Here is a 10,847-nt window from a genome sequence, read left to right on the forward strand (position 1 = left end):
TAAAAAAGATTTATGCTATATATTTGTTGACAGTTTTTTTCTGATTTTTATCTGTTGAATTATGGGCCCTTCATTTTTGCTTTAGGATTCGTGTAGCTTCTCGGGCGTATACACTCGCTAACGGGTCCAAAACGGCGCCTATCGAACCCGTGAGCCTGTTATTTTTCACGGACTTTTCCCCCAATCACGTCTTGTCCGTGCGCGGTCGCTCAAGCCGTTCAGGTCCTCGCTACCGCTTTTCTCCCGCGCCGCGTCGGACGGTGGTGGTGGTGGGGTGGGGGAGGGGCGCCCTCGCCAGCCTTTCGCCTGAGCTGCGACAGGTGCTGGGGGGTGGGGTGCTATCCTCGTGGCGGCTCGCCCTGTGCCGCAGTGAGCTGTGGGTGGGGCGCGGTCGTCGCCGCCGCTTCCCTGTTCCAGCGGCCACAGAGGAGCTACTGCTGATTGAAGGATCTGTCGCTGTTCTTCGTAAGTTTCTTGTTCCTGTACTTTTTTGCCGCTGATAAGAGGAGCTATTGCCGCTGTGAGTGCTGCCTTTGCTTGGGTGCCGATGTGGGTGCGATGGTTCAATGGCAGCTCGTTGATGCGGCCGCGGCGTTGACGAGTGCGGCCGACGTCGAGGCGGGGGAGCAAGACTTTGGTGAGGATCTCAATCGGGATGGATTCCAATGGTGTTGGGTTGAGTAGGTTGTTTGTGTTTGAGATTGTAGCTTTCCCTTCTCTAGGACGGATCGAAGCACCATACTGAGGGTCGTCTGAGGCGCTATAGTTGTCTATTTTTTGTGCGTCTGGGAACCCTCTTTTTGCAGCAGATATTTGTTCTGTGTTTCTGATTCCAGTAATCATATGTCAGTTTAATCTTCAGAGTTCTGAAAGCTGTTGGTTCTTTAGGTGTTTGGTACAACAACAACAACAACAACAACAACAACAAAGCCTTTAAGTCCCAAACAAGTTGGGGTAGGCTAGAGTTGAAACCCAACAGAAGCAATCAAGGTTCAGGCACGTGAATAGCTGTCTTCCAAGCACTCCTATCTAAGGCTAAGTCTTTGGGTATATTCCATCCTTTCAAGTCTCCTTTTATTGCCTCTACCCAAGTCAACTTCGGTCTTCCTCTGCCTCTCTTCACGTTACTATCCTGACTTAGGATTCCACTACGCACCGGTGCATCTGGAGGTCTCCGTTGCACATGTCCAAACCATCTCAACCGGTGTTGGACAAGCTTTTCTTCAATTGGCGCTACCCCTAATCTCTCACGTATATCATCGTTCCGAACTCGATCCCTTCTTGTATGACCGCAAATCCAACGCAACATACGCATTTCCGCGACACTTAGCTGTTGAATATGTCGTCTTTTCGTAGGCCAACATTCTGCACCATACAACATAGCAGGTCTAATCGCCGTCCTATAAAACTTGCCTTTTAGCTTCTGTGGTACCCTTTTGTCACATAGGACACCAGACGCTTGCCGCCACTTCATCCACCCTGCTTTGATTCTATGGCTAACATCTTCATCAATATCCCCGTCCCTCTGTAGCATTGATCCTAAATATCGAAAGGTATCCTTCCTAGGCACTACTTGACCTTCCAAACTAACATCTTCCTCCTCCCGAGTAGTAGTGCCGAAGTCACATCTCATATACTCAGTTTTAGTTCTACTAAGTCTAAAACCTTTGGACTCCAAAGTCTCCCGCCATAACTCCAGTTTCTGATTCACTCCTGTCCGGCTTTCATCAACTAGCACTACATCGTCCGCGAAAAGCATACACCAAGAGATGTCCCCTTGTATGTCCCTTGTGACCTCATCCATCACTAAAGCAAACAAATAAGGGCTCAAAGCTGACCCTTGATGTAGTCCTATCCTAATCGGGAAGTCATCCGTGTCTCCATCGCTTGTTCGAACTCTAGTCACAACATTGTTGTACATGTCCTTAATGAGCCCGACGTACTTCGTTGGGACTTTATGTTTGTCCAAAGCCTACCACATAACATTCCTTGGTATTTTATCATAAGCCTTCTCCAAGTCAATAAAAACCATATGTAGGTCCTTCTTCTTCTCCCTATACCGCTCCATAACTTGTCTTATTAAGAAAATGGCTTCCATGGTTGACCTTCCGGGCATGAAACCAAATTGGTTCATAGAGACCCGCGTTATTGCTCTTAAGCGATGCTCGATAACTCTCTCCCATAGCTTCATAGTATGGCTCATCAACTTAATTCCTCGGTAATTTGTACAACTTTGAATATCCCCTTTATTCTTGTAGATCGGTACCAATATACTTCTCCTCCACTCATCAGGCATCCTGTTCGATCGAAAAATATGGTTGAACAGCTTGGTTAACCATACTACAGCTATGTCCCCGAGGCATCTCCACACCTCGATTGGGATACCATCCGGTCCCATCGCCTTACCTCCTTTCATCCTTTTCAACGCCTCTCTGACCTCAGATTCTTGGATTCTCCGCACAAAGCGCCTATTGGTGTCATCAAAAGAGTCATCCAACTAAAAGGTTGTGTCCATATTCTCACTATTGAACAATTTGTCAAAATACTCTTGCCATCGATGTCGGATCTCATCCTCCTTTACCAAGAGATGCTCCCTTTCATCCTTAATGCACTTAACTTGGTTAAAGTCCCGTGTCTTTCTCTCACGAACCCTAGCCATCCTATAAATGTCCTTCTCTCCTTCCTTCGTACTCAAATGTTGGTAAAGATCCTCGTACGCTCTACCCTTTGCCACACTTACAGCTCGCTTTGCAGTCTTCTTTGCCACCTTGTACTTCTCTATGTTGTCCACACTCCTGTCATGGTACAAGCGTCTATAGCATTCTTTCTTCTCCTTAATAGCCATTTGGACTTCCTCGTTCCACCACCAAGTATCTTTAGCCTCGCATCCCCTTCCTTTGGTTACTCCACACACCTCTGAGGCTATCTTCCGAATGTTGGTTGCCATCTTGTCCCACATATTGTTTATGTCGTCTTCTTCCTTCCAAGAGCCCTCTTTGATAACCCTTTCCCTAAATACCTCTGACGTCTCCCCTTTCAGTTTCCACCACTTTGTTCTTTCAATCTTAGCTTGTTTATCCCTATGGGCACGCACCTGAAAACGAAAATCTGCCACCAAAAGCTTATGTTGAGAAACAACACACTCCCCTGGTATCACCTTGCAATCCAAGCATGCTCGTTTGTCCTTTCTTTTTACGAGGACAAAGTCAATCTGGCTACAGTGTTGTCCGCTACTGAAGGTCACTAGATGAGATTCTCTCTTTCTAAAGAAAGTGTTGGCTATCATCAGGTCAAAAGCTACCACGAAGTCCAGAACTTCCTTCCCCCTCCTGATTCCTACTACCATACCCAAAACCTCCATGAACTGCCTCGAAACCTGCGCTTGTAGTACCTACATGCCCATTAAGATCTCCTCCTATAAAAAGCTTCTCACTACTAGGTATAGCTCTAACCAGACCATCTAAGTCTTTCCAGAACTGTCTCTTAGCACTCTTGTCGAGGCCTACTTGGGGGGCATACGCACTAATTACGTTCAAGACCATATCACCAACGACAAGCTTGACTAAGATAATCCTATCTCCTTGCCTTCTCACTCCCACCACACCATTCTTGAGGCTCTTATCAATCAAAACTCCTACTCCATTTCTATTCGCAACTGTCCCTGTGTACCAAAGCTTGAAACCTGTATTGTCCACCTCCTTCGCCTTCTGACCCTTCCATTTAGTCTCTTGAACGCATAATATATTTACACGCCTCCTAGTCGCGGTATCAACTAATTCTCTTAACTTACCTGTAAGTGACCCTACATTCCAACTACCTAAACGGATCCTAGTTGGTTCGACTAGCTTCCTTACCCTTCGCACCCGTCGACTCTGATGCAAAGACCCTTGCTCATTTTTCACTACACCCGGGCGCCGATGTAGCGCGCCACTAAGGAAACGACGACCCGATCCTTGGTTACTTGACACCATGCCCAGATCACGACACGGCGCGTCACGGGGGTGACGACCCGGCCCTTGCCCATTTAACACCATACCCGGGTTCCGATATGGCGCGTCGCTAAGAGGGTTACGCCCCAACGATTTACTTTCGGGTTTCATCTCCATTTAAGTGGCTAGGTTTTTACATTGGCTCGCCACGCCTAACACAACCCTTCTCCTTTACCAGGGCTTGGGACGGATTAGGTGTTTGGTAGACCCTTTTAAATCAAAAGCACACACACTCAGGTGTTATGGTCTTTGGCATTTCATAGTTACCTATTTCATTGATGTGCGAGATGCACCTTGTGTGGTTACATTGTCATCTGGTTTCTATTGCACTTGTAGTTGTAGCTGATTAGGTGTAGTCATTGTCTTGCAAGCAGACAGTCATCGGGAGGTATCTGTCCAGTTAAGTTTTGAGTTGCCTATGTGTGTTTTGAGTTCCCTAGGACGGATCAGGGCACATGTACTGTGGCGATATAGTTGTTTCAATAGCGTAGTTGCCAAACTTTTTGTGTGTGCTATATGGATCAGGGAACATTTTGCAATGGCACATATTTTAAGTTCGGCCCACTGCTATGGCCTACTAAGATAGTGTTTGCTGATGTAGCTAATCATACTACTGATCTTTTGTAAAATAAGTAATTGTGAATAGTCAACGTTTGTTAAAACATGTAGTTGTTGCCATAGCTTTGTATGGCCGTGCCCTTTTCTTTCTTTTCGGTCATACCTGATAGTGTTACTTTTTTGTCAATCAAAATTGAAAAAGTTGGGTGATGTATTAGGGCAATATTTATCTAACTTTTATATTCTATGTGTGTGGGTGTATGTGAGTTTTTTTAGTGTGTGAGTGTTTCTATGTATGGGTGCTACCTTGGGGGGGGGGGTTAAGTGTGAGTGCATCTGTGTGTTTGTTTGTGTGGTTGTGTGTGTGTGTGTGTGTGTGTGTGTGTGTCTCTCTCTCTCTCTCTCTCTCTCTTTGTGTGTGTGAGAGCGCTTGTGTGTGTCTCTCTATGTGTGTGTTTGTGTTTTTTATTTTTTTGGTTTTTTGTATTTCTGATGTTTGATCTGAGTATGCCTTTGCTTGCCTGTTTCTTCTTTGTCTCTAATTTTTTAGATGAGTTTTGTAGATTGTTTGTTTTGTGATTTTTAGGTTAGGTTGAGATTTTTTTGTAGGTTGCTTCTTAAAGGTGAAGCTTCTGTATTTGATTATGGTTAGTTGTATTTTTTTTGTGCTAAGTAGTTTTTTATATTTAGTTGTCATAGTTTTTTTGGGTTCAGTTGATGTTTAAAGTGTGCATTTGAGTAGTTGATTAGAGCATGTGTCTGCGTAGAGTGTTTTTATAGTTGATTGATTTAGTTCTTAATGTGGTGATTGTGTGATGTGTGAGGGAGCAATAAAGGGATTGTTTGGATGTGGTGATCTAAGTATTGTTTTATTTTTTGCTCTCTAGTAGTAGTATTCTTCTAGTGTTCAGATTGGTTGTTGAATGCCTATTATCATTTTGTTTCTGATGTTTTTTTCAGCAATCGTGATTTCTATGTGTTGGAGTAGTTTTATTAGTTCTGAGGATGTTTTTGAGCAATTATGATTTTGTGTTATTATGATTTGTAATGTGAATTTAGCTGAGTTGAGTTGATTGTGGTAGATGTCAGGTTTTTTTAGCTCAATTGATGTTCAGAGTGTGTATTTGATTTTGTAGACTGGTGTGTTGTAGATTTTGGGGATTTTTTTTGTGTTTTGTGATGTTTAGAGTTGAGTATGTCTCTACTTGTCTCTTCTTTGTTTTGTGTGTTTTTCTTTTGTTAGATTATTGGTTTTTTGCGCTGTTGAATGGCTGAGTTACCCATGTACTTGTGCTTCTGCTACTTCAGTTGCATTTTTTGCTTGCTTCAAGCCTTCAATCATTGGTTAGTTAGCTTTGTGTTTTTTTGCTTTTTTAGGGACCAAAAGAGTGAGCAGGATGTGTATTGTTGATGACTTGATGAGATGATGAATGCTTTCAGCAATCATGTTAATTTGTTATTCATTTTTGAGAATTTGTTTTTTTGTATGATCTGTCGTTTAAAACTGATTGATTTCAGATTTCTATTTTTCGATTGTTGTCTTTTTCTATATTTGCCCATGTCCTTTTGAGAAAATGGTTGCTCGGACAATTGAATGTCATTTGCTCTGAATGTGTAAGAGTATATTTCTCTGAATTTAGTATGTCTAAGATTGGCTGTAGGTGCGACCATTTGGTTTGGTTTTTTTTAGTTTTGTGTGTTGCATTGTAAAAGTTAGATGCCCATTTAGGTATACTCATGTGAGTGGACAGGTTCTAATTTTAATGATAATTTCTTTGTGGTCATTATTCAGATTGGTCCACTCAGATGCTGGTCAGGTCGATTGTGTCTTTCAAGGTCTATAGGTCTATAAGTGCAGTGGTGCGTATTATTAGATAGTAGCGGAGACCAATCATAAAGATCGATGGTATCTCAGCTTAAGGCCGCCAATCCAAATCAAATGATCTGAGGTTTGATGCCTACATTATTGCAGTTGTCCATTACTGGTGGGCACAACTTTGTCATTAGCAGTGATGGTGAGTGGGATGCACTGCGCTTTCATGAGGCTCTAAACTACACCAAGGGTCTACCAGCTGAAGCTGCTGCTAATCAAATTGTTAAGGTACTACTACCTATTTTCATCCCTGGTGTATCCCTTGTCAATAAGGCATGCTTTATGGTTTTATCTGTATTCACAGGTCTTGTCTTTTTTTGTGACTTGTATTCACAGGTCTTGTTATGTATGAAGTTTTCACTTCAAAGGGATTAAGAGATGACACTACTTGCATAGTTGTTGACATACTGCCTCCAGAAAATTTAAGCCCCCCACTAAAGAGGCCTAGAGGAGGAGTCATCAAAGCTCTGTTCTGTCGGAGGCCCTTTGATAAAATGTCTGAAGATCAGATGGACAAAGGAAGTTTAGAACCTCATGTTGCTGGAGGAAATATACTAGGAGAGCCCTACAATGCTTGTTGGAAGGTTAGCATTCCTATTTTCTTTTGATCCTAAACTTCTCTGTTCATCATGTAATGTTGTCATGTAACTTCAAATACAGAAGAAAAATGGAACATTTCAACACTCTAGCTTCCTTGCCAGAGGGTCCACTTCTACTGTTGGGCGATTGGTTGTTGAGAATGGAACTTTGAAGGTATCTATCAATCTGCTACCATTCTGAGCAAATATTCAGTTGCACTTTTCATTGACCAGTTTGTTAGATGTCATGGTGAGGCAGATCTGCTATGTTTGTGACAGGCTATTTGGCCTCACAGCGGGCACTACCCGACGACAGAGGAGAACATGCAAGAGTTCAAGAGCTTCCTCAAGCTTGGTTGATCTAACCAATGTTAAGGTTGGCACATCGGAACCTGATCATTCAGAAAGTTAACTGAACATCAGTGCACGGTTCGCGTGTGGGACATCCGCCTCTCTCCTCTCTCGAGCACGCACGGGACCACCGTGGTGGATGAGAGGGTACGGACTTAGCCGCCTCTTTTTTACTGCTGACAATCCACTTGTGTTGAGTCTCCTGCATTCTGGCCTGCCTCCTAACTCTCCCCGTTCATACTTATCACCAGGAACAGCTGATTGAAGCAGCTTGAGCAGCTGTCTCGGTCAACAAAGCCTTGTGTGTTGACCCGTACTGGGGTACATGGATGCACTTGTGGCAGCAGTGAACGAAAATAAAAGCAAGAGAAGACTAATGCTCGCTTGTTGTCCCAGTCGTTGACGATCAAGTTAGTTTCCAACTGTTGAGCACGCATCAATCGTGCAAGTTGATTGGGATGGCGTCATTCTCTGCCTGGCAATCCAGGGACCTGATTTTTGGCACGACTATTAGGTCTGTTGACACTGTTATTAGCTTTGATGAGGGAGTTATCCGGAGCTAATCCAACCGTGCCGTCTGGCGGAGAATTGAACCTGATTTTAATTGTTTGATAATTTTTGGATGTGCTATTGTTAACGGGTTTTGGATCTTGTTTGATATTGACCCATGTTATACAAATTTGACAGATTTTTTCTTGTAATATCTGTCAGTTTTTCCTGACACATGTGTCATCCTTTGATTTGTCAAAAAATTGACAGATTTGAGGTTGACAAATCTGTCAACAGATGTCTAGATAGACCCTTTAAAAAATGAGCAAATCTAAAGATCCGATTATAAAGATGTAGAGGAGACAGATCGGACTCTCATGGTAGTTGAGGGGACCATGGGATGTTATTATCATGTTATAGATAGACTTTTTTCAAAGAAGAAATGGATGGAGGTGGCAGAGCAGCCTGCAGCCCAACTACGTTGTGCGACTTTGGATGGCCTAGTCGTGCCAAGACTGGGCCAAAATAAGTATAGAGAAGGAGATAATCCAGCTTCTTGGGCCTGCCGTTCCTTATCTCTGCGTGGGCCAGCCCACCTCCGAACTCTTTGATTACTTTTGCCGATTTTAGTCCCACTCGATTTTTTTGTGATAAACAACCCAGTTCGTTGTCGTTATCGCTGAAAGAACTAGCAAAGTGATACACGCAAATTGCACCGTGTGGTTTGACTCTAGTACAATTTAGATCCTATATCGATCTTATTCTTATAGTGATTATAGATAATGATATAAACTATAGATTTTAGAAAAAAAAAGAGGTGTTTTGAATCTCACTCTCACGCTGATCATTACCTTTGTACAGTGAAAATCTCGTGGAGAAAGATTCTCCAAATAAGTATAATCTTATTTTAGAATCCAATCGTTTGGATCTCATTCTCATTTTTCTACTCATTTTCTTATGAAATCCAAATAAGACCTTAACTTCAGCCCATTTTGGTGATGTCACTTGATAGCATTATATTTTTTAAAAAATTGAAGACTAACATATTGTTTACTGATCATGTTCTTAACACAAGTGACATCCATGACTATTTAGTCTGAATCCCACTGGCCCCCACCCTTCCTCTCGATCGCGCACATGACATGAGGGATTGCCCTGGAGAGCGGAGGCCTCGACTCGCAGCAGAGTAATCCATCATCAGTCCGCAACTCCGCACACATGACATGAGCTTTATTCGCCATCATGCTGTCTAGGATTGGAGAGGGAGGCACCGTGCCGGTTGGCTCGGAGGCCAATCCGAGTAGGCCGCACACGTATTCTCCTTGTCACCGGACGTCATGGGGGCTGTGCTTAATTTTCCAGAACCTCGGGTCGCCGACAAGGTGGCCACCGCCCACCATCCATGATCCGATTCCATCAAGTGGTCGTGGACCGATCGATCGATCAATCACTCGATCATTTAGGGTGCATTTGTTTGCCTGAACCAGCTGGGCCATTGCTCCCGTGGGTTGCAACCGGGGGTGTTTGTTTGCCCGGCCTCCCTCCCCAACCCGGCCCGCACGGCCATCAAAGCAGCCCTGGCCAGGCCTCGGGGGAACGTTCCTCCCGGGCTCGGCTCGCTCGAGCGCGGCATTGGCCATTTTGGCCTCCCACCGGTTGGCCCCCGCGGGCTCGGGTGGGAGTAGGGAAATCTCCGCGCGTGGCACCGCTAGGGTTTTGGCCTCCATTTATCATCCCTTCCTCCCCGCGGCGCTCTCACTCGCTCTCTCCACTCTCCTTCCTCGCTCCGCTTGGTGGTGTTGGCACGATCGTAGACGCTCCCAGGCCTTAGGGTTTGGGAGTTCTCCCGCCACCGTCATTGTGGTGGAGGTGGTGCTGGTGGTGTGGCTGCTACGTCTCGGGCTCCAGTCCGCCGCCTCCTTCTTCTTCTTCGCCTGGTGGTGGTGGTGGCCGGTGCCACGCGGGTGAAAGGTCCTTGTTTGGTTTTGGTAATTGAGTGACAACTTAGGTGGACTAATTGTGTTTATGTGAGATACACAGGTGATTAGTCCACAGGTACATGTGTATGAGCAACATATGCCATGGAGGTGAAAATGGCTTGGAGATGTTGCAAAGCTCACACATGTGATGATGAAGGAGCTTAAATGCACATGAGACATGACATTGAGTCATGTGATCAAGGTGGAGAAGATCAAGACAAGACTTGGCTTGATGGACCGGTTGCAAGCGTGAAGGGCAAGTTGAAGGCTTTGGAGTGATGGACCGCGTGGCGGTGAAGCTTGAGCAAGACTTGGCGTCGATGGACGATGGCAACGGTGAAGAGCAAGTAGAGTCAAGATCGATGAACCAATATGATCATGTGATGATATGAAGTGGATCATATCATTGTTGATCGTGTTGGTGCATGTGTTGCATCGACATTAAAGGAGATGGAATGGAATGTGCAAGGCAAAGGTATAACCTAGGGCATTTCATTTCACCGGTCATAGGTGTGTAGAGAAGTTTATGACCGGGTTTAGGATAGATGGCCATACTATCAAGAGGGGCAAACTTGTTTGCATATCGGTCATCTAGTGCCACTCGAGTGATCTAACTTTGCATTGTCGCTAGGATCGAGTGGCGTGGCAAGTTGAGTGGCTAACATCCTTTGGGAAATGATTGTGAAAATGCTAACACACATACACATGGTGGTGTACACTTGGTGATGTTGGCACATTTACAAAGGAGGGGGTGTTTGCAGGGGTGAGATGGGTTTGGGTCCCTCTCTCGGGAAAATGGAATGCCTATTTTCTATTGCGCCGGATGTAAATTCTTATGGTTAGCACACTTGAGCAAGGGTGAAGAGAATGGAGAAGATGCTGGCGTCGGTCAACTGACCGGACGCTGGATCTGAATGCACCGGACGCTGGCAGGCTGCGTTCGGTCGCACTGACGTGGAGTGTAGCAGTAGCTAGAATGTGACCGGACGCTGGCTGCGTCCGATCGCGTTCGACCGGACGCGTCCGGTCA

General features: G+C 44.8%; 2 long non-coding RNA genes across 2 annotated transcripts; both read left to right on the plus strand.

Moving 5' to 3' along the window:
* Positions 1-284: 284 nt before the first annotated feature.
* Positions 285-6,832, plus strand: LOC136453359 (uncharacterized). Its single transcript, XR_010759018.1, has 3 exons — positions 285-465; positions 6,520-6,648; positions 6,757-6,832. It is a non-coding gene; the product is annotated as an uncharacterized lncRNA (long non-coding RNA).
* Positions 6,833-6,962: 130 nt separating this feature from the next.
* On the plus strand, positions 6,963-8,026 carry LOC136453358 (uncharacterized). The gene is made up of 4 exons (XR_010759017.1): positions 6,963-7,004; positions 7,081-7,173; positions 7,278-7,496; positions 7,601-8,026. It is a non-coding gene; the product is annotated as an uncharacterized lncRNA (long non-coding RNA).
* Positions 8,027-10,847: the final 2,821 nt, after the last annotated feature.

Source organism: Miscanthus floridulus, chromosome 5, assembly GCF_019320115.1.
Source record: "Miscanthus floridulus cultivar M001 chromosome 5, ASM1932011v1, whole genome shotgun sequence".
Taxonomy (NCBI): domain Eukaryota; kingdom Viridiplantae; phylum Streptophyta; class Magnoliopsida; order Poales; family Poaceae; genus Miscanthus; species Miscanthus floridulus.